The sequence below is a fragment of the Cervus canadensis genome, chromosome 1 (genome assembly GCF_019320065.1).
Source record: "Cervus canadensis isolate Bull #8, Minnesota chromosome 1, ASM1932006v1, whole genome shotgun sequence".
Taxonomy (NCBI): Eukaryota; Metazoa; Chordata; class Mammalia; order Artiodactyla; family Cervidae; genus Cervus; species Cervus canadensis.
This window is the reverse complement of record NC_057386.1, coordinates 61234483-61259999: the sequence shown is the minus strand read 5'-3', so window position 1 is coordinate 61259999 and position 25517 is coordinate 61234483. Positions and strand designations below refer to the sequence as shown.

The following is a 25517-nucleotide window of genomic DNA, read 5'->3' as shown; positions in this document are numbered from 1 at the left end:
AAGTGAAAGAGGAGAGTGAAAGAGTTGGCTTTACTTTGTATGGAAATACAAAATCCTCGAATAGCCAAAGCCATCTTGAGAAAGAAGAATGGAACTGGAGGAATCAACCTGCCTGACTTCAGGCTCTACTACAAAGCTACAGTCATTAAGACAGTATGGTACTGGCACAAAGACAGAAATATAGATCAATGGGACAACATAGAAAGCCCAGAGATAAATCCATGCACCTATGGACACCTTCTCTTCGACAAAGGAGGCAAGAGAATGAAATGGAGAAAAGACAGTCTCTTTAACAAGCAGTGCTGGGAAAACTGGTCAACCACTAAAAGAATGAAACTAGAACACTTTCTAACTCCATACACAAAGATAAACTCAAAATGGATTTAAGATATAAATGTAAGACCAGAAACTATAAAACTCCTAGAGGAAAACATAGGCAAAACACTCTCTGACATAAATCACAGCAGGATCCTCTATGACCCACCTCCCAGAGTAATGGAAATAAAAGCAAAAATAAACAAATGGGACCTAATTAAACTTAAAAGCTTTTACACAATGAAGGAAACTATAAGCAAGGTGAAAAGACAGCCTTCAGAATGGGAGAAAATAATAGCAAATGAAGCAACTGACAAAGAGTTAATCTCAAGAATATGCAAACAGCTCCTGCAGTTCAATTCCAGAAAAATAAACAACCCAGTCAAAGAATGGGCCAAAGACATTTATCCAAAGAAGATATACAGATGGCCAACAAACACATGAAAAAATGTTCAACATCACTCGTTAATAGAGAAATGCAAATCAAAACCACAATGAGCTACCATCTCATGCTGGTCAGAATGGCTGCCACCAAAAAGTCTCAAACAATAAATGCTGAAAAGAGTGCAGAGAAAAGGGAACCCTCTTACACCATTGGTGGGAATGCAAGCTAGTACAGCCACTATGGAGAACAGTGTGGAGATTCCTTAAAAAACTGGAAATAGAACTGCCATATGGCCCAGCAATCCCATTGCTGGGCATACACTCTGAGGAAACCAGAACTGAAAGAGACACGTGTACCCCAATGTTCATTGCAGCATTGTTACAATAGCCAGGACACGGAAGCAACCTAGATGTCCATTGGCAGACGAATGGATAAGAAAGCTGTGGTACATATGCACAATGGGATATTACTCAGCTATTAAAAAGAATGTATTTGAATCAGTTCTAATGAGGTGGATGAAACTGGAGCCCATTATACAGAGTGAAGTAAGTCAGAAAGAAAAACACCAATACAGTATGTTAATGCATATACAAGGAATTTAAAAAGATAGTAGTGACAATCCTACATGCAGGACTGCAAAGGAGACACAGATGTAAAGAACAGACTTTTGAACTCAGTGGAAAATGCTGAGGGTGAGATGATTTGAGAGAATAACATTGAAACATGTATATTATCATATGTGAAACAGATTGCCAGTCTGGGTCTGATGCATGAGACAGGGCACTCAGGGCTGGTGCACTGGGATGACTGTGAGGGATGGGATGGGGAGGGAGGTAGGAGGGAGGTTCAGGATGTAGAACACATGTACACCCATGGCTGATTCATGTGAATGTATGGCAAAAACCACCACAATATTTTAAAGTAATTAGCCTCCAGTTAAAATAAATTATTTATTTATTTTTTTAAAAAGCTCAACATTCAAAAAACTAAGATCATGGCATCTGGTCCCATCACTTCATGGCAAATAGATGGGGAAATAATGGAAACAGTGACAGACTTGATTTTCTTGGGGTCCAAAATCACTGCAGATGGTGACTGCAGCCATGAAATTAAAAGACACTTGCTCCTTGGAAGAAAAGCTATGACCAAGCTAGACAGCATATTAAAAAGCAGAGACATTACTTTGCCAACATAGATCCATCTAGTCAAAGCTATGGTTTTTCCAGTTGAGACAGTTGGAATATAAAGAAAGCTGAGCGCTGAAGAATTTATGCTTTTGAACTGTGTTGTTGGAAAAGACTCTTGAGGGTTCCTTGGGTTGCAAGGAGATCAAACAAGTCCATCCTATAGGAAATCGGTCCTGAAAATTCATTGGAAGGACTGATGCTGAATTGAAACTCCATTACTCTGGCCACCTGATGTGAAGAATTGACTTATTGGAAAAGACCCTGATGCTGGGAAAGTTTGAAGGCAGGAGGAGAAAGGGATGACAGAGGATGAGATGGTTGGATGGTATCACCAACTGACTCTATGGATATGAGTTTGAGCAAGTTCTGGGAGTTGGTGATGTACAGGGCAGCCTGGCATGCTGCAGTCCATGGGGTCGTAGAGTCAGACATGACTGAGCAACTGAACTGAATTGAACTCTCTCTTTTCTTCTTTCACCCCTATTATGCATAAGTTTATTATTATACCACTTACACCATCCCACAGATCTTGTATGTTGCTTTCACTTTTTAAAAATCTGTCTTTCTTCCTGCTGTTCTGATTGGTGATTTCTATTATTCTGTTTTCCAGATCATTTCTTTGTCCTGAATTATTTAGTCAGTTATTCATTACTTTTCAGTTTATTTTTATCATGGCAACTGAATTAACTCTGAATGATTCCTCTATAGATTTTAGTTACGTGTTACAGCTATACATACTTGTATTAAGAATTTTTTATTAATTCCTTTAGCATTTTTATTATCTCCTAGTAAACTGGAAGTTTGTTTCATTATTTATTCTTTCAGGGAATTCCCTCTTGTTCTCCTAATTGAGAGTATTTCCTCTACCATTTCATTTTACTTTACTTTCTCTGTCTCTATGAATTTAGGAGAAAGAGAAACAGCTACCTATTGTGGTCCTGAAGGGATATTTTGACATGGGATTGTCCCTGTGTTCATTCTATGAGTCCAGTGCTTTTGGTGAGAGGGCTCTTTTCAGAATGAATGTCGGCCATGTTTTTCCTCAGAGTGTGCTGGCCATTATCCCCTTGGTAGAGAGTGTGATTGGTGTCGTGTCCAGAACCTGCACTGGATGTTGGGTGATCAGGGCTTCCTCTTTACTCTTTGATTGTCACAGATTTGTTTGAGGTGGGGCCTGTTCTCCAGTTTTTCAGTAGAAGGCTTGAGTCATGTTTGATAAAGCTTCATTGCCCTTGAGTGCACAAATGCTCTGTTACAAGGAGACTCACTGAAGCATGTAAGACCTGTGCAGTCACAGCAAACTTATATATTACCATGCAGGAGTTTGCAGTTTTGCCCAGAAATAGCCCAAGTTTATGTCTTTGTCTTTGTTACATTCATCCCAGTTTTAGTTCTAGGCTAGTGAGGGATGGGTCTTCAGAGCTGCAGAAATTGAGGTGTTTGTGCTGCCACTTGGGACCAGGGCTTCCTCTGTTCCTGACCTCTCCAGGACTTGATTGCTCAGATTCAGCTCCAAGCTGCAGTGTAGGAAGAGCAAAATGGAGCACTTCCACTAGGAAGAGAATCACTGTGTATTTCTCCTTAGGGGCTGTCAACCCAAGATTTGCATTTCTGTGGTGCCACCCAACACGTGTCCCAAAAAATTCCACTGTGATCTTTATCAACCTGCCCTGTGAGTGTAACTATGGGCTCCAGTGTCAGATTTATGCCCTCTCATGCATATGCTGACAATTGACTCTGATAATGGACCTATACACATGGTGTACATGCTGACAATGGCTCTAAGATTCAGCCCAGACAACACCCTGAGTCTTATGAGGTGTCTCCATGCAGCTAGCCTGAGTTATTTCCTGAGATCCAGCACCTGTATGCTGTGTGTACCAGCAGCCCTACCCAACAAGCATTTTGCACTGGTAAGTGTGGTGAGGTGCCAGCTGTCAGGGCTGGCCTCTCTCTATCCTGTTTTCTAGCAAGCCGGCTCACACACTCCCCCTGTGAGCAGAGTCCAGTCCCATCCCGTTCTTCTACTTGTCCCAGCAGGCCTCCCACAAGGTAAGGGGGCTCCCCCAGCCAAGGGCCTGCTCCTGTGCATATTCTCTCCTTCACAGATTCCTCCTAGGGGTGCTGGATCCATCATGATGCCTTTTTTGTTGTTTTTGTACTTGGTTACATGGAGATCTTTCCTGCAACTTTGGTTATATAAAAGATCTTCTCCCAGTTTTCAGTTGGTTTTCTGTGAGAATTGTTCCACATAGAGATGTATTTTTGATGTATTTGTAGACAGAGGTGAGCTCCACATCCTCCTACTCTGCCATTTTGTTCCTCTCCCTGTATTTCTTAATGCAAAATGACTCAGAATTGAAAAGCTTGTCATAAATGAGAAAGTCATTTTTGGAAACATACTATTTATATCATTAGTGTTTTTGAATAATGTTTAACATGATAAAAACAGCAAATTAAAAATAAGAAGGTAATTTAATTTTTGCTCTTTACAATAAAAATAAAATATGACATGAAAAATAGGTAAAGAATGCAATCCCATGAATCAAGGACATAAAATGTTGTGGTAAATAGCATCTAAATTTTCTTCCAATTATTTATGCCTGTGTGATCCCTTCCTCTGTAAGCTGGACCTAGTGACTAACTTTTAATAATGAAATATAGCAAAAGTAATGGATTTCACTTCTGAGATCAGATTATAAGAAGTCTATAGTTTATGTCTTCATTGTGTTCTCTACACTCTTTCTCACTCTGAAAGAAGTCAGTCCACATGTTATCCAGATACTTATGGCTAAAGCTGAGAGAGGGAGAACCCTGACCAACCCCAGTGAGTAACTGAATCCTGCCAACAGCCACATGAAAGTGGCTTCTTCCCCAATCAAGCTTTCAGATGAAGCCACAGGTCCAGCTGACAACTTGATGGGAGTCTTGTGACAGACTTTGAGACACAGGCACTCAGACAACCTCAGCTGATTTCTGACCAACTATGAAATAACAAATATTTGTTGTTTAAGCCATCTCATTTTATGCTACCTTGTTACACAGCAATAGAAAACTAATACAGATACCAGCTGCAAATATACTAGATGTGCAAGTAGATGTTCAGAATCTATTCCCATATCTTTCATAAGTTACTAAATGGCCAGGGTTATAAAGTTTAAAGCTATATATCCTAAGGATCCATAATAACTTGGGTTTTGAAGGTAATTACTTTGCTATTTAAAAACAATTGGGTGAACTTTAAAGGGAAATTAGGTGGAAACTATCTTTCTGCTACTGTTTTGAACTTAGCAACTTGGTAATGGCTGTTCGATGATTTTCTGCAGTCTAGTTTCCAGTCTCAGAGGGGTCCCAAGATGTTCTAGTGGCTATTGATACTCCACCAGCAAAGGCCATGTTCTCTTGCACTCAAAAGTTCAACAGGTAGATTCCTAACCTTTGTATTGCAGCACAGACAGCAGTTCCCTTAGCAGATCAGTCTTGTGAAATTCAGAGAGAGAATACTGGCAACCCAGATAGGAGCCATACCTGCAATCCTCATAATTACATAATGACTTCTTTTTCTGCTTAAAATCTCCAGCATACTTTTCACTTCCTGCACTAAACCCAGACGCATGCTTGACTGTATACTTATTGCTGTTCTACAGTTGCTCAGTCGGGTCCGACTCTTTGTGACACCATGGACTGCAGCACGCCAGGCTTCCCTGTCCTTCACCATCTCCCAGAACTTGCTCAAACTCATATCCATTGAGTCAGTGATGCCATCCAACCATCTTATCCTCTGTCATCCCCTTCTCCTTCTGCCTTCAATCTTTCCCAGCATCAGGGTCTTTCCCAATGAGTTGGCTCTTCACATCAGGTTGTCAAAGTATTAGAGCTTCAGCTTTGGCATCAGTCTTTCCAACAAATATTGAGGGTTCATTTCCTCTAGGATTCACTGGCTTAATCTCCTTACATTCCAAGGAAACCTCAGGAGTCTTTTCCAACAACACAGTTGAAATGCATGGATTCTTTGATCCTCAGCCCCCTTTATGGTCCAACTCTCAGATCCACATGAAAGGTTGTTGCTGAACGATAAGACACCAGGATTCTTGGCCTCCGGAGGAGACAAATTCAATCCTGGGTCAGAGACGAGGCTGGATCGCTCAGAGCTTTTGTGTAATAAAGTTTTATTAAAGTATAAAGGAGGTAGAGAAATCTTCTTACATAGGCATCAGAAGGGGGCAGAAAGAGTACCGCCCTGCTAGTCTTCAGCTGTATGTTATATAGTCACTCGCAGTCTGTTAATGAGAAGAAAGGAATGTCTCAGAATGGCACCAGATAATTCATCCCAGGCCATAAAATGATTGACTTGAATCTTGTAGAAGGGCAGATTACCATACAAATAGCTTAATTTACATAGATTAGGGGAACAATATCTGAGTATAACATACTGGTTTGTCAAGTAGTTTGAGCCATTTGGCGGAACCAACTTGAAGACAGAGTCTGGGGTACATTAACATAGCTTAAGACAAACATTTCCATAAGAAAAAATGTATTGGTTAACTCAAGGTTTTGAGAATAGTTAGCTTCAGGTGAAACCAGGTGTCATGGCAACACAGCATTTTAAGAGAAACCTCCTTTTAAATTTATATAGAGAAGGAAAAAAATATCTCTAGTTTGTTTCCTCCTGCCGCTTAAGAGAGATAAAAATGTCTGGCACTTGCAGCCTATTTCCTCCATATGGGGACCTCTGGCCTTCCTGCCTGTTACCCTCTCACATACATGACTACTGGAAAAACCATAGCTTTGACTAGAAAATTCTTTGTTGGCAAAGTAATGTCTTTCTTTTTTAATATGTTGTCTAGGTTGGTTATAGCTTTCCTTCCAAGGAGCAAACGTCTTTTAATTTTGTGGCTGCAGTCAACCATCTGTGGTGATTTTGGAGCCCAAGCAAATAAAGTCTGCCACTGTTTCCATTTCTCCCCCTTATATTTGCCATGAAGTGACGGGACCAGATGCCATGAATTTCGCTTTTTGAATGTCGAGTTTTAAGCCAGCTTTTTCACTCTCTTCTATCACCTTCATCAAGAGGCTCATTAGTTCTTCTTCACTTTCTGCCATTAGAGTGGTATCATCTGCAAACCTGAGGCTATTGATATTTCTCTTGGAAATTTTGATTCCAGCTTGTGCTTCATCCACCCTGGCATTTCGCATGATGTACTCTGTTAAATAAGCAGGGTGACAATATACAGCTTTGACATACTCCTGTCCCAATTTGGAACCAGTCCATTGTTCCATGTCTGGTTCTAACTGTTGCTTCTTGACCTGCGTGCAGGTTTCTGAAAAGATAGGTGAGATTATATGGTATTTCCATCTCTTTAAGTATTTTCCACAGTTTGTGGTGATCCACACAGTCAAAGGCTTTAGTGTAGTCATGAAACAGAGTAGAAATTTTTCTGGAAGTCTCTTGCTTTATCTATGAGCAACGGATGTCAGCAATTTGATCCCTAGTTCCTCTGCCTTTTCTAAATCCAGCTTGTACTTCTGGACGTTCCTGGTTCACATAGCTTGGAGGATTTTGAGCTTTACTTTGCTAGCATGTGAAGTAAGTGCAATTGTGAATTAGTTTGAACACTCTTTGGCATTATCCTTCTTTGGGATTGTAATGGAAACTGACCATTACCTATCCTGTGGCCGCTGCTGCATTTTCCAAATTTGCTGGCATATTGAGTGCGGCACTTTCACAGCATCATCTTTGGGGATTTGAAATAGCTCAGTTGGAATTCCATCACCTCCATTAGCTTTGTTTTGTAGTGAGTCCTAAGGCCCACTTGATTTCACATTCCAGGATGTCTGGCTCTAGGTGAGTGATCACACTATCGTGCTATCTGGGTCATTAAGATCTTTTTTTGTATAGTTCTGTGTGTTCTTGCCACTCTTCTTAATATCTTCTGCTTCTATTAGGTCCATACTGTTTCTGTCTTTTATTGTACCCATCTTTGCATGAAATATTCCCTTGGTATCTCTAATTTCCTTGAAGAGATGTCTAATCTTTTACATTCTATGCTTTCCTCTATTTCTTTTCAGTGTTCACTTAGGGAGGCTTTCTTATCTCTCCTTGCTATTCTTTGGAACTTTGCATTCAGATGAGTATATCTTTCTTTTTCTCCTTTGCCTTTCCCTTCTCCTCCTTTCTCAGCTATATGTAAGACCTACTCAAACAACCATTTTGCCTTTGAATTTCTTTTTCTTGGGGATGGTTTTGATCTCCACCTCCCATATAATGTTACAAACTTCCATTCTTAAGGCACTCCATCAGATCTAATCCCTTGAATCTATTTGTCACTTCCACTGTATAATCACAAGGAATTTGATATAGATCATACATGAATGGCCTAGTGGTTTTCCCTACTTTCTTCAATTTTAGTCTGAATTTGGCAATAAGAAGTTCATGATCTGAACCACAGTCAGCTCCTGGTTTTGTTTTTGCTCTTCTCCATCTTCCGCTGCAAATCATATAATCAATCTGATTTCAGTATTAACTATCTGGTGATGTCCATGTTTAGAATCTTCTCTTTTGTATTTGGGAGAGAGAGTTTGCTATGACCAGTGGGTTCTCATGGCAAAACAATTTTAACTTTTTCCTGTTTCATTTTGTACTTCAAGGCCAAACTTGCCTGTTACTGCAGGTATCTCTTGACTTCCTACTTTTGCATTCCAGTTCCCTATAATGAAAAGGACATATTTTGTTGGTGTTAGTTCTAGAAGGTCTTGTAAATCCTCATAGAACCATTCAACTTCAGCTTCTTCAGCATTAGAGGTTGGGGCATAGACTTGGATTACTGAGATATTGAATGGTTTGCCTTGTAAAGGAACAGAGATCATTCTGTCATTTTTGAGATTGTACCCAAGTATTGTATTTTGTACACTTTTGTTGACTATGATGGCTACTCCTTTTCTTCTAAGGAATTCCAGCCCATAGTAGTAGATATAATGGCCATTTAAATTAAAATTTGCTCATTCCAGTTCATTTTAGTTCACTGATTCCTAAAATGCCAATGTTCACTCTTGCCATCTCTTGTTTGACAACTTCCAATTTACCTTGGTTCATGGACCTAACGTTCTAGGTTCCTATGCAATATTGTTCTTTATATCATCAGACTTTACTTTCACCACCAGACACATCCACTACTGAGTGTTGTTTCCACTTTGGCTTAAGCTCTTCATTCTTTCCAGAGCTATTGCTTCGCTCTTCTCCAGTAGCACATCAGGCACCTACTGACCTGGGGAGTTCATCTTACAGTGTCACATCCTTTTGCCTTTTCACATTATTCATGGGGTTCTCAAGAAAAGACTTCCCTGGTGTCTCAGACGGTGAAGCGTCTGTTTACAATGCGGAAACCTGGGTTCAATCCCCGGGTCAGGAAGATCTTGAGAAGGAAATGGCAACCCACTCCAGTATTCTTGCCTGGAAAATCCCATGGACCAAAGAGCCTAGTAAGCTACAGTCCATGGGGTCACAAAGAGTCGGACATGACTGAGAGACTTCACTTGACTTCAAGGAAGAATGTTGAAGTGGTTTGCCATTCCCTTCTCTGTTCGACCATGTTTTGTCAGAACTCTCCACCATTACCTATCAATCTTTGGTGGCCCTACATGGCATGGCTTATGGTTTCATTGAGTTAAACAAGGCTGTGATCCATGTGATCAGTTTGGTTAGTTTTCTGTGATTGTGGTTTTCATTCTGTCTGCCCTCTGATGGATGAGGATAGGAGGCTTGTGGAAGCTTCCTGATGGGAGGGATGGAGGGGCTAGCTGTGGGGGCAGTTGCTCTGGTGGGCAGGTCCATGCTCAGTAAATCTTTAACCTGATTTTCTGCTGATGGGTAGGGCTGAGTTCCATATTGGAAGGGATAATGGTGGTAATGGTGACAATGGTGGTAATGACATCCTTCACAAGGACATATGCCAGCTTGCTGCAGCTCCCAGGACTGTTCTACTTATAAAAAGCAGATAATATATTAATTGTGGCTTTTATCCAAACTCTATTTTATTTTATAATATATTTATGCATGGCTACCTCTCCGTGATACCTTAATAGAGAATCAATTTAATTAATTTAATAAGACTTGGTCTCAAAAATTGTATTGCTTGCCAGCTTTTTATCATGAAGATTTTTTTCTAGTCATAGTTCGCCACCTCCAGATACTATTTCAAGTCTTAGTCCTTTCCCTTCAATTTGAGCTCCCCCTCCCATTGAGAACTCATTGAGTGCAATTCAATACAAATAAACAAATATAGTTCATAGATTTTTATAACTATGTCTATAGATTTGTGTATATATTTGTACTGAGTTGAATTGTATTTATTATATTTGTATTGAATTGTATTGAATTTGTTTAGAACAAAGTAGTTTGAGGTTTGCTGAAAGTTAAGTTAGAATAGAATGGGGAGTGCATTTTTAGAATTCTTTGTCCGAGTTCTGTGAAAAAAGTCTTTGGCATTGTCTTAGGGATTGTATAGAATCTATATATTGTCACGGGGAGAATGATCATTTTAACAGTATTAATTATTTCAATCAGTGAGCACAATATATACCTCAACTTGTTTGGGTCATCTTCAATTTCTCAGTTTGGCATAGTTTTCCAAGTACAAGTTATTACCTTCTTGATTAGTCATTCCTAGGTATTTTATTCTTTTTCATGCTAATGTAAATAACACTGTTCTCTTAATTTCTCTTTTGATAGATTATTGTCAGTATATATAGATTTCTATGCTAATTTTGTATCCTACAACTTTACTGAATTCATGAGTTCTAATACATTTTATCGAAGCCACTTTAAGATATATTACATTATATATAGATATATTAGAGATATAGATACATTATTATATTATATATAATGTATTGCTTTATATACATTATATTATAATATAGATATATTATTATATACAATATAATAATATATTTAAATTAAATAAATATTATATAACTATATATTAAAAGTATATTATAAAGTTTATATAAAATTATATAAATATTTAAATATATATAAATATATAAAGTATTACATATAATACAGTGTATATATAATATATAATTAATAAATTAATAAATTAATAATTTAAAATATAATATAAATTATATATAATATAATATAATATATATAACATACTAATAACCTATAATATATAATATGTTATATATAACATTTAACATATAATATATAAATTATATATAATATATCATATAATAAAATTATAAATATACATTGTAAATATATGTGTATATTAATATATAATATATAATATATAGATTATTATACATATCATAATATATATTATATATAACATAAATTATATATATTTATAATAATATAATACAAAATATTATTATATATTAATTAACACATATTTATATTATTTATATTATATATAAATAATATATATAATTATATATTATAATATATATAATGAAATAAACAATATATTACATTGTATTATATAATTAGATTTATATTATATATTTTACATACATTTATATATTATATTTATAATATGTTATATATAATATATAATATAATATTATTTAATATATACATATATAGATTTATAAATATATATATTATATTTTATATATATGTATATATAATGCCATTTCTAAAAATGATGGTTTAACTTCTTTCTTTTACATTTGGATTGCTTTACTTTATTTTTGTCTCATTGCTGTGGCTAGGACTTTCAATACTATACTGAATTAAACTATTGAGAGTGGGCATCCTTGCCTTGTTCCTGACTTTAGACAAAATGCTTTCAGATTCCTACGATTGAATAGGAATTAAGCTGTGGTTTTGTCACATATGGCCCTTATTATGTTAAGGTATGTTCTCTCTGAGCTTCCCAGATTGTGCCAGTGATAAAGAACCCAACTGCCAGCGCAGGAGTGGTAAGAGACACAGGCTTGATTCCTGGGTTGGAGGACCCTGGAGGTCATGGCAACCCCGTCCAGTATTCTTGCCTGGATAATCCCAGGGACAGAGGAGGCTGGCAGGCTATAGTCCATAGGGTCATAAAGAGTTGCACGTGACTGAAGTGACTTAGCACGCATGCACACACATGTTCTCTCTATGCCCATATTTGGGAGAGTTTTTATCATAAATAGATGTTGAGTTTTTCTAAAGCCTTTTCTACATCTTTTGGATAGATCATATAGTTTTCACTCTTCATTTTGTTAATGTGGTTTATCGCATTGATTGGTCTGTTGATATTGAACCATTCTTGCATTCCTGGTAGAAATCCCACTTAATTATAGTGTCCAATCTGTATTAATACCTTATTCAATTTGGACGTTGATATTTGCTCAGGATTTTTGCATCTATGTTCTTCAAGGATATTGACTTATAATTTTCTTTTCTTTTGATGTTTTTGTCTGGTTTTGATATCAGGTCAGTGTTGGTCTTGTAGAATTAGTTCAGAAAAAAACCTTTACTGTACAATATTTTAGACTAGTTTGAAAGGGATGTGTTACCTCTCCTGTAAATATTGTTCAAATTCATCCATAAAGCTGTATAATCCTGGACTTCTGTTTATTGGGAGATTTTAAAATTACTGGTTCAGTTTCATTACTCATAATTGTTCTAATCATATTTTCCAGTTCTTCCTGATTCAGTCTTGATAGATGATAAGTTTCTAGTAATTTATCAATTTCTTCTAGCTTGTCTGTTTTTTTGGCATATAATTGTATGATAATTTGTGTGTTTGTGTTGGTTGTAACTTAACATCTTTAATTACTTTTTTTTTTTTAATTTTCTGATTTTATTTGGTCCCTCTCTCTTTCTTCCTTGATGAGTCTGGCTAAAGGTTTATCTTTTTTTTTTTTTTAACTTTTCAGAGAACCAGCTTTTATTTTCATTGATCTTTACTATTTTTCATCTCCATTTCATTTATTTCTTATGTGACTTTTATTATTTCTTTCCTCTACTAATTTTTTTTTTGTTGTTGTTGTTGTTCTCTTTCTAGTTCCTTTTGGGAAAGATTAGATTGTTCATATTTGGGATATAGACTTTGGTTTCTAATGTTGTCATTTGTATCCATTTCTATGTAATTTTATTTCCCTTTTGATTTCTCTATTGATCTATTGGTTGTTTGGTAGCATATTGTTTAGCCTTCAGTGTTTCACCTTTTTTATTTCAGCTTTTCTCTAGTAGTTTATTTCTAGTCAAGTATTGTATTTGGGAAAGATTTTTGTTAAGATTTCAATCTACTTCAAATTATTAAGACTTATTTTGTGGGCTAGCATATGATTTATTCTAGATAATGTTCCATGTGAACTTCAAAAGAATGTATATTCTGATTTTAGTAAATATGTTCTTTGTATATTTTTTAATTCCATCTGATCTAATGTGTCATTTTAAGGTCAATGCTTTCTTATTTTCTGTCTAATTATCTGCCCATTGATGTAAGTGAGCTTTTAAAATTTCCTATTATTGCTACTGCCAAATTTGCTCTGTATATTTGTTAATATTTGTATTACTTATTTAGGTGTTCCTATGTTGGGTTTATATACATTTACAATTGCTATGTCTTCTGGTTAAATTGATCCCTGATTTTTAGGGGATACCTTTCTTTGTCTTTTGCTAAAGTCTTTACTTTTTACTTATTTACTTTTTATTGGAGACTAATTATTTTACAATATTGTGTCATGATACATCAACATAAATTAGCTTTAAGTATACCTATGTCCCATTCCTCTGGAACCCACCTTTCAGCTCCCACCCCTGAAGATTGACACAGAGCACTGGATTTGAGCTTCCTGCATCACACAGCAAATTCCCACTGGCTATCAAATGTTCATACAGTAATGTATATGTTACAGTGCTAATCTCAGATTGTTCCGTGCTGTTCTTCACCCTGATCCATGAGCCTGTTCTCCATGTCTGCATCTCCATTGCTGCCCTGCAGATAGGTTCATCAGCACCATCTCTCTTGATTCCATATATATGCATTAACATACAATATTTGTTTTTCCCTGTTTGACTAACTTTACTCTGTATAATAGGCTCTAGGTTCGTCCACCTTGTAAGAACAGACTCAAATGTAATCCTAATTATGACTGAGTAATATGCTATGTTGTTTATATATACCACAGCTGCTTCATCCACTCATCTGTTGATAGACATCTAAGTTGCTTCCATATCCAAGCTATTGTAAATAATGCTGAGGTGAACATTAAGGTACATGTTCTCTCTATGCCCATATTTGGGATTTTTCAATTATGTTCTCTCTATGCCCAATTTGGTCTTTTTCAATTATGTTTTCCTCAGGGTATATGCAGTAGTGGGGTTGCTTGGTCTTGTGGTAATTTGAGACCTAGTTTTTAAAGGAATCTTCATGCTGTCTTCCATAATGGCTGTGTCAATTTGCATTCCCACGAGCAGTGCAAGAGAGTTCCATTTGCTCGACACCCTCTCTGTCAGTTATTGTTTATATATTTCTTAATGATGGCCATTCTGACTGGTATGTGATGACACCTCTTTGCAGTTTGATTTGCATTTCTCTATAATGAGTGATGCTGAGCATCTTTTCAAGTGTTTTTTAGCCATCTGTATTATCTTCTTTGGAGAAATGCCTATGTCTTCTGCCCACTTTTATTGCATTGTTTGTTTTTCTGGTACTGAGCTACATGAGCTACTTGTAAATTTTGGAGATTAATCCTCTGTCAGTTGTTTTGTTTGCTATTATTTTCTCTCATTCTGATGGGTTGTCTTCTTGCCTTGTTTATAGTTTCCTTCATTGTGCAAAAGCTTTTAAGTTTAATTACATCCCATTTGTTTATTTTTGTTTTTATTTCCATTATTCTAGGCAATGGGTCATAGAGTATCTTGCTGTGGTTTATGGCAAAAGTATTCTGTCTGTGTTTTCCTCTAAGAGTTTTATAATTTCTGGTCTTACATTTGGGTCTTTAATCCACTTGAGTTTATATTTGTGTATGGTGTTAAGCCTTACAGATAACTGAGAAAAGAAGAAATGTGAAAGGCAAAGAAAAAAAGAAAAGATATGCACATCTGAATGCAGAGTTCCAGTGAATAGCAAGGAGAGATTAGAAAGTCTTCCTAAGTGATCAATGCAAAGAAATAGTGGAAAACAATAGAATGGGGAAGACTAGAGGTCTGTTCAAGAAAATTGAAGATATCAAGGGAACATTTCATGCAAAGAATGGCACAACAAAGGGCAGAAACTGTATGGACCTAATCAAAGCAGAAGATATCAAGAAGAGGTGGAAAGAATACACAGAAGAATTATTTTTTAAAAATTATGGAAAAAAAAAACACAGATAACAATGATAGTGTGATCACTCACCTAGAGGAAGACATCTTGGAGTGTGAAGTCAAGTAGGCCTTAAGAAGGATCACCATGAACAAAGCTAGTGTAGGTGATGGAACTCCAGCTGAGCTATTTCAAATTCTAAAAGATGATGCTGTTAAAGTGCTGCACTCAATATGCCAGCAAATTTGTAAATTCGGCAATGGCTACAGGACTGGAAAAGGTCAGTTTTCATTCCAATCCCAAAGAAAAGCAGTGTCAAAGAATGTTCAAACTACCACAGATGTGCATTCATATCACACGCTAACAAAGTAATGCTCAAAATCCTCCAAGCAAGGCTTCAGTAGTATGTGAACTGAGAACTTCCAGATGATCAAGCTGGATTTGGTAAAGGCAGAGGAGCTAGAGATCAAATTGCCAACATCTGTTGGATCATAGAAAAAGCAAGAGAATTACAGAAAAACATCTACTTTGTTTCACTAAAGCCTTTGACTGTGTGGATCACAACTAACTGTGGGAAATTCTTAAAGAGATAGCAATACCAAACCATCTTACCTGCCTCCTGCAAAACCTGTATGCAGGTCAAGAAGGCAACATTTAAAATCGGACATGGAACTCTCTGTGTCTACTGGGATCATATGGTTTTTATTTCTCAATTTTTTGGTATGGTGTATCACATTGATTGATCTGCATATATTGAAGAATCTCTGCATCCCTGCAATACAGCCTACTTGATCATGATGTATAATTCTTTTAATGTTGGATTCTGTTTGCTAGAATTTTGTTGAGGATTTTTGGATCTATGTTCATCAGTGATATTGATCTGCCATTTCTTTTCTTTTTTTTTTTTCCTGGCATCTTTGTCTCATTTTTGTGTTAGGCTGATGGTGGTGTTGGAGAAGACTCTTGAGAGTCCCTTGGACTGCAAGGAGATTCAACCAGTCCATCCTAAAGGAGATCAGTCCTGGGTGTTCATTGGAAGGACTGATGCTGAAGCTGAAACTCCAGTACTTTGGCCACCTCATGCGAAGAGTTGACTCATTGGAAAAGACCCTGATGCTGGGAGGGACTGGGGGCAGGAGGAGAAGGGGACGACAGAGGATGAGATGGCTGGATGGCATCACCGACTCGATGGGCATGGGTTTGGGTAGACTCTGGGAGCTGGTGATGGACAGGGAGGCCTGGCATGCTGTGATTCATGGGGCTGCAAAGAGTCGGACACGACTGAGCGACTGAACTGAACTGAACTGAACTGAACTGAACTGATGGTGGTCTGGTAGAAGGAATTTGGGAGTTTTTCTTCCTTTGAAGTTTTTGGAAGAGTTTGAGCAGGATAGATGTTAGTTTTTAGCTAAACTTTTGTTAGAATTTGCCTGTGTAACCATCCGTCCATGGGGGTTTTGATTGTTAGAAAATTTTGATTACTGTTTTGATTTCTGTGCTCATGATTGGTCTGTTCATATTTTCTACTTCTTCATGGTTCTGTTTTGGTAAGTTATACTTTTCTAAGAATTTGTCAATTTCTTCCAGGTTGTCCATTTTATTGTCATATAGGTGCTGATGCTGTGCCGATGTGCTCAGTCATGGTTGACTTTTTGCAATCCCATGGACTCACCAGGTTCCTCTGTCCATGGAATTTTCCAGGCAAGAATACTGGAGTGGGTTGTCATTTCCTTCTCCAGAATAGCTGCTGATAGTAGGCTCTTATGATCCTTTGTATTTCTGTATTGTCTGTTGTAACTTCTCGTTTTTCATTTCTAATTTTATTGCTTAGGATCTTCTCCTCAACTTTTCTTTTCTTTTTTTATGAACCTGGCTAGTGCTTTCTCAATGGTTTATCTTCTCAAAGCACCAGCTTAGTTTTATTGATACTTGCTATTGTCTCTGTAATTTTTTTTTTCCATTTATTTCTGCTCTGGTATTTATGATTTCTTTCCTTCTACCAACTTTGTGGTACTTTTTGTCCTATTTTTCTAGTTGTTTGAGGTGTAAGGTTCGGTTTTTTATTTGATGTTTCTCTTGTTTTTTGAGATAGACTTGTATTGCTATAAACTTACCTCCTGGCATTGCTTTTATTGATCCCATAGGTTTTTAGTTGTTGTGTTTTCACTGTCATTTGTTTCTAGGTATATTTTGATTTCCTTTTTTCCTTCATCAGTGATCTACTGTTTATTCAGAAATGTATTGTTAGCCTCCATGTGTTAGTGTTTTTGTAGTTGTTTTTTTTTTTTTTTTTTCCACTGTGAAAATGAAAGTCACTCAGTCATGTCCAACTCTTTGTTACCCCATGGACTATGGTCCATGAAATTCCCCAGGCCAGAATACTACAGTGGGCAGCCTTTCCCTTTTCTAGGAGATCTTTCCAACCCAGGGATCAAACCTGGGTCTCTCACATTGCAGGTGGATTTTTCACTAGCTGAACCACCAGAGAAGCCCAAGTTAGCATCTAATCTTATAGCATTGTGGTCAGAAAAGATGCTGGAAATGATTTCAGTTTTTAAAAAATGTTTTAAGACTTGATTTGTGAGCCAGTATGTGATCTGTCCTGGAGTGTTCCATGTGCACTTGAGAAAAAGTGAAATCTGCTCTTTTTCATGGAATGCCCTGTAGATATCAATTAGGTCCAACTGGTCCAATGTATCATTTAAAGTATGTGCTTCCTTAGTAATTTTCTGTCTGGATGATCTGTCTTTTGGCTTGAGTGAAGTATTAAAGTCTACCACTATTATTGTGTTACTATCAATATTCACTTTTGCCTTATGTATTGAGGTGCTCCTATGCTGTGTGCTTATGTATTTATAATTGTTATATCTTCTTCTTGAATTGATCCTTGATCATTATGTAGCATCCTTCCTTGTCCCTTGTAATGCTATTTATTTTAAAGTCTATTTTATCTGAGTATTGCTATTCCCACTTTCTTTTGATTTCCAATTCCTCAGAATATCTTCTTCAAGCCCCTCACTTTCAGTCTGTATATGTCCCTAAGTCTGAGGTGAGTCTGTTATAGATAGCATATATAGGTTTTGCATTTGTATCCATTCAGCCAATCTGTGTCTTTTGGTGGCAACATTTATTCCATTCATGTTGAAGATAATTATTGATATATATGATCCTATTACCATTTACTTATTGTTTGGGGCTTGTTTTTGTAGGCCTTTTCTTTCTCTCTTGTTAACTGTCTAGAGAAATTCTTTAGTATTTGTTGTGAAACAGTTTGGTGATGCTACATTCTCTTAATTTTTGCTTGTCAATAAATCGTTTGACTTATTCTTCAAATCTGAATGAGATCCTTGAAGGACAGAGTAGTCTTGGTTGAAGTTTTTTTTTTTTTTTTCCTTTCATCACTTTATATCTTGCTGCTCCCTTCTGGCCTGCAGAATTTCTATTGAAAGAACAGCTGTTAGCCTTACGGAGACCCCTTGTATGTTATTTGTTGTTTTTGCCTTTTAATATTTTAATATTTGTTTTTAATATTTGTTCTCTGTGTTTATTTTCATTAGTTTGATTAATAGGTGTCTTGGCATCTTTCTCCTTGGATTTATCTTATATGGGACACTCTGAGCTTCCTTGACTTGGGTGACTATTTCCTTTCCCATTTTAGGGAAGTTTTTGACTATAATCTCAAATATTTTGTCAAACTCTTTCTTTCTCTTTTTTTTTCCTTCTTCTTTTGGGACCCCTATATTTCTCAAGATGGTATGCTCAGTATTGTTCCAGAGGCCTCTGAGACTGTCCTCATTCTTTTTTCTTTATTCTGCTCTGCTTCAATCATTTCAATCATTCTCTCTTCCAGATCACTTATCCATTCTTCTGTCTCAGACAGTCTGCTGTTGGTTCCCTTTAGTGTCTTTGTAATCTCAGTTATTGTGTTGTTCATTGCTGCTGCTGCTGCTAAGTCACGTCAGGCTTGTCTGACTCTGTGAGACCCCAGAGACGGCAGCCCACCAGGCTCCACTGTCCCTGGGATTCTCCAGGCAAGAACACTGGAGTGGGTTGCCATTTCCTTCTCCAATGCATGAAAGTGAAAAGTGAAAATGAAGGCATTCAGTCGTGTCCAACTCAGCGAGCCCATGGACTGCAGCCCACCAGGATCCTCTGTCCATGGGATTCTCCAGGCAAGAGTACTGGAGTGGGTTGCCATTTCCTTCTCCAATGCATGAAAGTGAAAAGTGAAAATGAAGTCACTCAGTTGTGTCCAACTCAGCGAGCCCATGGACTGCAGCCTATCAGGCTCCCCTATCCATGGGATTTTCCAGCAAGAATCCTGGAGTGGTGCTGTTCATTGCTTATTGTCTATTCTTTAATTCTTCTAGGTTTTTTCAAACATGTCTTGTCTTCTAGATCTGTGCCTTCAGTTTCTGTATCTGTTGGTCCATTTTATTTCTGAAGTTTTACATCACTTTTACTATCATTATTCTGAATTCTTTTTCAGGTAGACTGCTTATTTTCTCTTCATTTGTTTGTTCTTATGGGTTTACACCACGTTTCTTCATCTGCTGCATTCATCTGTTGCGTGTTTCTCTGTCTTTTCATTTTGTTTAATTTACTGTGTTTGGGGTCTCTTTTCTGCAGGCTGAAGGGTTGCAGTCCCTCTTAACTGTGGAGTCTGCCCCCCCTCCACGGATGGGGTGGACCAATGCCTTGTGAAGGTTTTCTGTTTGGGAAGATTTGTGTTTGAGATCCGATGCGTAGTGCCTTGTTTAGTAGTGTGTTTTAGGGTGTCTATGGGCTTTTTATGATTTTGAGTAGAGTAGCATTTTTGCTAATAGGCAGGGCTGTGTTTCTGTTTTCCTAAAGGTTTGGCATGAGGATTCCAGCACTGGAACTTTCTGGACTTTGGGTGGGGCTTGGTCGTATTGTTGAGATGGAGGCCTTTCAGAGAGCTCTTGTTGATTGATGTTCCACATGATCACGAGTTCTCTGGTGGTCCAAAGTCTTGCACTTGTGTCTCCCACCTCAAGGGTTCAGGCCCGACCCTGTATTGTAGCACTAGGATTTCACAGATCTCACAGCACAGAAGAGAAAACCCCAAGACTAAAGGTGAAAGCAACAGTCAGTAGCCAAGAACACCCAAAGAATCTCATACACTTACAAAGAGAAAGGAAGAGAGAAAAAAGATAAAAATAAGGGTGAAAACAGGAGTCAAAAAGGGAGAGATCAAGACAATAAATGAACCCATAGTAAAATGAATACTAAAAACAAGACCAGCAAAAATACAAAATAAAAAACATGGGGAGGATAAAATATAATTAAATAGTACTGCAAATATATGAAAAAATTAAATAAGTTAATTTAGAATAAGATGTCCTAAAAATTGAAAAAGTGCATTATAAAATAAAATTAAAGAAATAATGAAGAACATGAGAACAACATAAAAAGAAAAGAGAGTTTTAAAAAAGAGGAAAAAAAAGAGAAAAATGTATATAGAGTCATAGTTCTATCTCTGCCCCCCTAAGAGGCCCTCTAATACTGGACTGTTCTCTGGACCTGCTGTGGGGACAGCTCAGACTCTCATCTAGTCTAGTCTTGTATGTACTTGCCTCCAGTATCCATGGTTGCCAGAGCTAGGGATTTTACTTTTGTGTGAACACTCTGTTCTTTTATACATTTTATGGACACAGAGTCTACCAGTTGATCATGTGGATTTAATCTGCAGCTTATACAGATGGTGGGAGAGTTTTAGATCCTACTCTTTAACCACTTTGTCCTGTAATTCAATTGTGTTTCATTTACACCTCTGTATGTGGGTCATCCACAGGAATTTATCCTGAGGCTCCCCAGAGGACTTGAGACTGCCCCAGTGAGGAGCAGGCATGGAGGCAGCACAGATGCTTGGATTGAGAGGTCCTTAGCAGAGCCAGGTGTGCGGGGAAGCCGACAGCCATAGCACAGGACGTATGGTTCTATTAGAGTTTTCCCTGGCCTCTGGCCACTCTGTCCTAGTGAGGACTGAGCATGAAGATGGTGCAGCTGCTTGGATCACAGGGAACCTGGTGTTGCCAGGTACACAGAGAAGCCAGTGACCGCAGGCACAGGAGATAAGATGCTACACGAGCCTTTTTCTAGGTTCTGGCAGCAGTGTTCAAAAGGCTTCCCTGGCTGGCCCTTCTTTATTGCTTGGTGCAGCAGGCACTCAAAGGGGCCACCCTGGCTGGGGTCCTTCTCTATTGTTCCTCACAGCAGGCACTCAAAGGGCCACCATCTCTGGGGTCTTTCTCTATTTATCAGCTGCCAGTGCCAATGTGTGGGGACAGAGAGAGGCTACAGTGATGGCTCCACCCTGTGCCTGACTCGGCAGTATTGCTTTGCCTCCACGGCTGCCCAATTTCCTCCAAGGGCATACCCTGCAGTAATCTCCTCCCTCACATCCGTTTGGGCCACCTTCCTGCAGTCAAAAGCCATCCTCGTCCTGGGATTTCTCTCCAACCCCTATGCCCCTGCTTCCAGCCACGGTGTGTACGGGGGGTCCTGCATCCCTGTCTGGGGTATGCAGGTCTGCGATATAGATTGTCTGTGTGGTTCTCACACTATTCAGACCATCACAGATCAGTTGCTTCACTCCCTACTCCTTTCAAATGCCTCCCCTCTGTCCCAAACTATTGCTCTGGTATGGGGAATCTCACTCCTGCTTCAGTTCCTCCACTCCCCAGAGGCAGGTCCAGTCTGTACATTCTCCTGCTCTTTTCCCCTTCCTTCCTTCATCCTACTTAGTTTTGCATGGGTCTCTATATTCTTTTCCAGTGGTCAGGGACTCTTGCCAGCTCTCAGCTGGTGCTCTGTGATATACTAGTCTTTGTTTAAAAGTCTATTTTGTCTAATACAAATATTGCCACCCCATTTACTTTCAGTTCCACTTACATGGAATACCTGTTTTCATCTCTTCATTTTCAGTCAATCCAAAGTGAGTCTCTTGTAGGCAGCATATATGTGGATATTTTTAAAAATTCACTCGGTCACTCTGTGATTTTTTGATTGGAGCATTTAGCCTATTTACATTTAAAGTAATTATTTGTATATATGTACTTAGTGTCATCTTGCTAATTGTTTTCAGGCTTGGTTTTTTATTTTTTGTTTTTTAGTTTTTATTCCTTTCTGCTCTATTCCCTTATGATGTGATTACTATCTTATTTAGCATTACCTTTGAATTTTTTCTTCTTTTATGCATGTGTATGTATCATCTATTATAATTTGGATGTGGTTACCATAAGGTCATATATAACCCTATATGTGCTGTGTGCTGTGCTAAGTCACTTCAGTCAAATCCAACTCTTTGCGACCCTATGGACTGTAGCTAGGCTCCTCTAGAATCCATGGGATTCTCCAGGTAATAATACTGAAGTGGATTGCATGTCCTCCTCCAGGCAATCCTCCTGATCCAGGGGTTGAACCCACATCTCTTATGTCTCCTGCATTGGCCTGTGTATTCTTTACCACTAGCCCAACTGGGAAGCCCTGTGGTCCTATATATGGTTACACATATGATTATTTTAATATTTTAATGTGATACTTACTATGATATTTTGATATGAAATCTGTGATCTGGTGGTAGGGTGGTGCTTGGTGAGTGGAGCTGGGTTCATGACCTTAATAAAAGCAAAGGAGGATTCCCAAATTGTGCTTTCAGTGTCAATGTTTTTCCATTAGAATGAGCTCATAAATCTGTTTCCAGTGTTCAGGTTCCCAGAGAGAGTTCCATTTGCCTCCTAACCCTATGGGAAACTTTCCAAGATCAGGAAATGGGTTTGACCAAGGCTTCTTTCAAACTTCTGCTTCTGCACTGGGTCTCATAGAATGTGAGATTTTGTGCATGCCCTTGACAATTGGGGCTCTATTTCCTACAGCCATCTGGCTCTCCTGAATGTAAGCTCTACTGATTTTTATAAACAGATAATCTGGGGGCTCATGTTTCTGGCATAGGACCCCTCAGCAGGGTGACTTGATCTGAGACTTAGAGTCTTTGCTCTAAGTGTAAGTAAAAAGATAGTGGAAAAATTAAGGAAAAGAAAAGGATATTTATGTTAATACTTGTCTCAAAATCCAAACCATGCTGTTTGGAGGAATGTTTTCAAAATGGTAAAATGCACATGTATTTTTGGTTTTTTGGCCATAACACAGGGGCATGTGAGATGGAAGCTCTCCAACAAGGAATCAAACACATGCCCCCTGCAGTGGAAGCATGAAGTCCTCATCACTGGACTGCCAGGGAATTCTGCACATGGATGTTTTATATTGCAATGATGCCTTTTTGTGTTTTACTTTTAATTAATATTAATATTTATCTCTTCAGCTAGAATTTAACTTGCAAGGAAAAAAAAAAGATGGTGAGTTATTCCTTTTAAAGTCTCATTAAAGTCTTAATATTTGACATGGGCTAATATTATAGCTATTAAACAAATATTTGTTTAATGAATAAATGTCTATGAATGAAAAAAAAATGTCTACAAATGAAGGCAAATTGGAAGTGGTCAAACAGCAGATGGCAAGAATGAACATCGACATTTTAGGAATTGGCAAACTAAAATGGACAGGAATGGGTGAATTTAACTCAGCTGTATCTACTAATGTGGGTAAGAATCCCTTAGAAGAAATGGAGTAGCCATCATAGTCAAGAAAGTAGTCCAAAACGGAGTACTTTGATGCAATCTCAAAAATGACAGAATGATCTCTGTTCATTTCCAAGGCAAACCATTCAATATCACAGTAATCCAAATCTATGCCCCAGCAAGTAATGCTGAAGAAGCTGAAGTTGAACGGTTCTGTGAAGACCTACAAGACCTTCTAGAACTAACACCCCAAAAAGATGTCCTTTTCATTATAGAGGACTGGAATGCAAAAGTAGGAAGCCAAGAAATACCTGGAGTAACATGCAAATTTGGCCTTGGAGTACAAAACTAAGTAGGTCAAAGTCTAATACTAATAGAGTTTTGCCAACAGAACCCACTGGTCACAGCACACACTCCCTTGCAACAACATAAGAGAAGACTCTACACATGGACACCACCAGATGGTCAATACCAAAATCAGATTGATTATATTCTTTTCAAACAAAGATGGAGAAGCACTATACAGTCAGTAAAAACAAGACCAGGAGCTGACTGTGGCTCAGATCATGAAATCCTTATTGCCAAATTCAGACTTAAATTGAAGAAAGTAGGGAAAACCACTAGACCATTCAGCTATGACCTAAATAAAATTCCTTATGATTATACAGTGGAAGTGACAAATAGATTCAAGGGATTAGATCAGATAGACAGAGTGCCTGAACAGCTATGGACAGAGGTTCATGACATTGTACAGGAGGCAGTGATCAAGACTATACCAAAGAAAAAGAAATGCAAAAAGGCAAAATGGTTGTCTGAGGAGGCTTTACAAAGAGCTGAGAAAAGAAGAGAAGCTAAAGGCAAAGGAGAAAAGGAAAGATATAACTGTTTGAATGCAGAGTTCCAAAGAATAGCAGGAGAGATAGGAAAGCCTTCCTCAGTGATCAATGCAAAGAAACAGAGGAAAACAATAGAATGGAGTAGAGATCTCTTCGAGAAAATTAGAGATACCAAGGGAACATTTCATGCAAAGATGGATTCGATAAAGAACAGAAATGGTATGGACCTAACAGAAGCAGAAGATATTTAGAAAAGGTGACAGAATACACAGAAGAACTATACAAAAAAGATCGTCATGACCCAGATAACCACGATGGTGTGATCACTTACCTAGAGCCAGACATCCTGGAATGTGAAGTTAAGATGCCTTATGAAGTATCACTACGAACAAAGCTAGTGGAGGTGATGGAATTCCAGTTGAGCTATTTCAAATCCTAAAAGATAATGATGTTAAAGTGCTGCAGTCAATATGCCAGCAAGTTTGGAAAACTCAGCAGTGGCCACAGGACTGGCCTGGGTCAATTTTCATTCCAATCCCAAAGAAAGGCAATGCCAAAGAATGTTTGACTACTACACAATTGCACTTATCTCACATGCTAGCAAAGTAACGCTCAGAATTCTTCAAGACAGGTATCAACAATATGTGAGCTTCCAGATGTTCCAGCTGAATTTAGAAAAGGCAGAGGAACCAGAGATCAAACTGCCAACATCCATTGGATCATAAATAAAGCAAGAGATTTCCAGAAAAACGTCTACTTCTTCATTATTGATTATGGCAAAGACTTTGACCATGTGGATCACAATAAACTGTGGAAATTTCTTCAAGAGATGGGAATACCAGACCACCTGACCTGCCTCCTGAGAAATCTGTATTCAGGTTAAGAAGCAACAGTTAGAACTGGGCATGGAACAACAGACTGCTTCCAAATCAGGAAACGAGCACGTC

General features: G+C 38.0%; 1 protein-coding gene across 1 annotated transcript in view; it reads right to left on the bottom strand.

Annotated features, from left to right (window-relative positions):
* TLL1 (tolloid like 1) overlaps positions 1-25517 on the bottom strand; it is a 343253-nt gene that overhangs the window by 27128 nt on the left and 290608 nt on the right. The window lies entirely within an intron of this gene.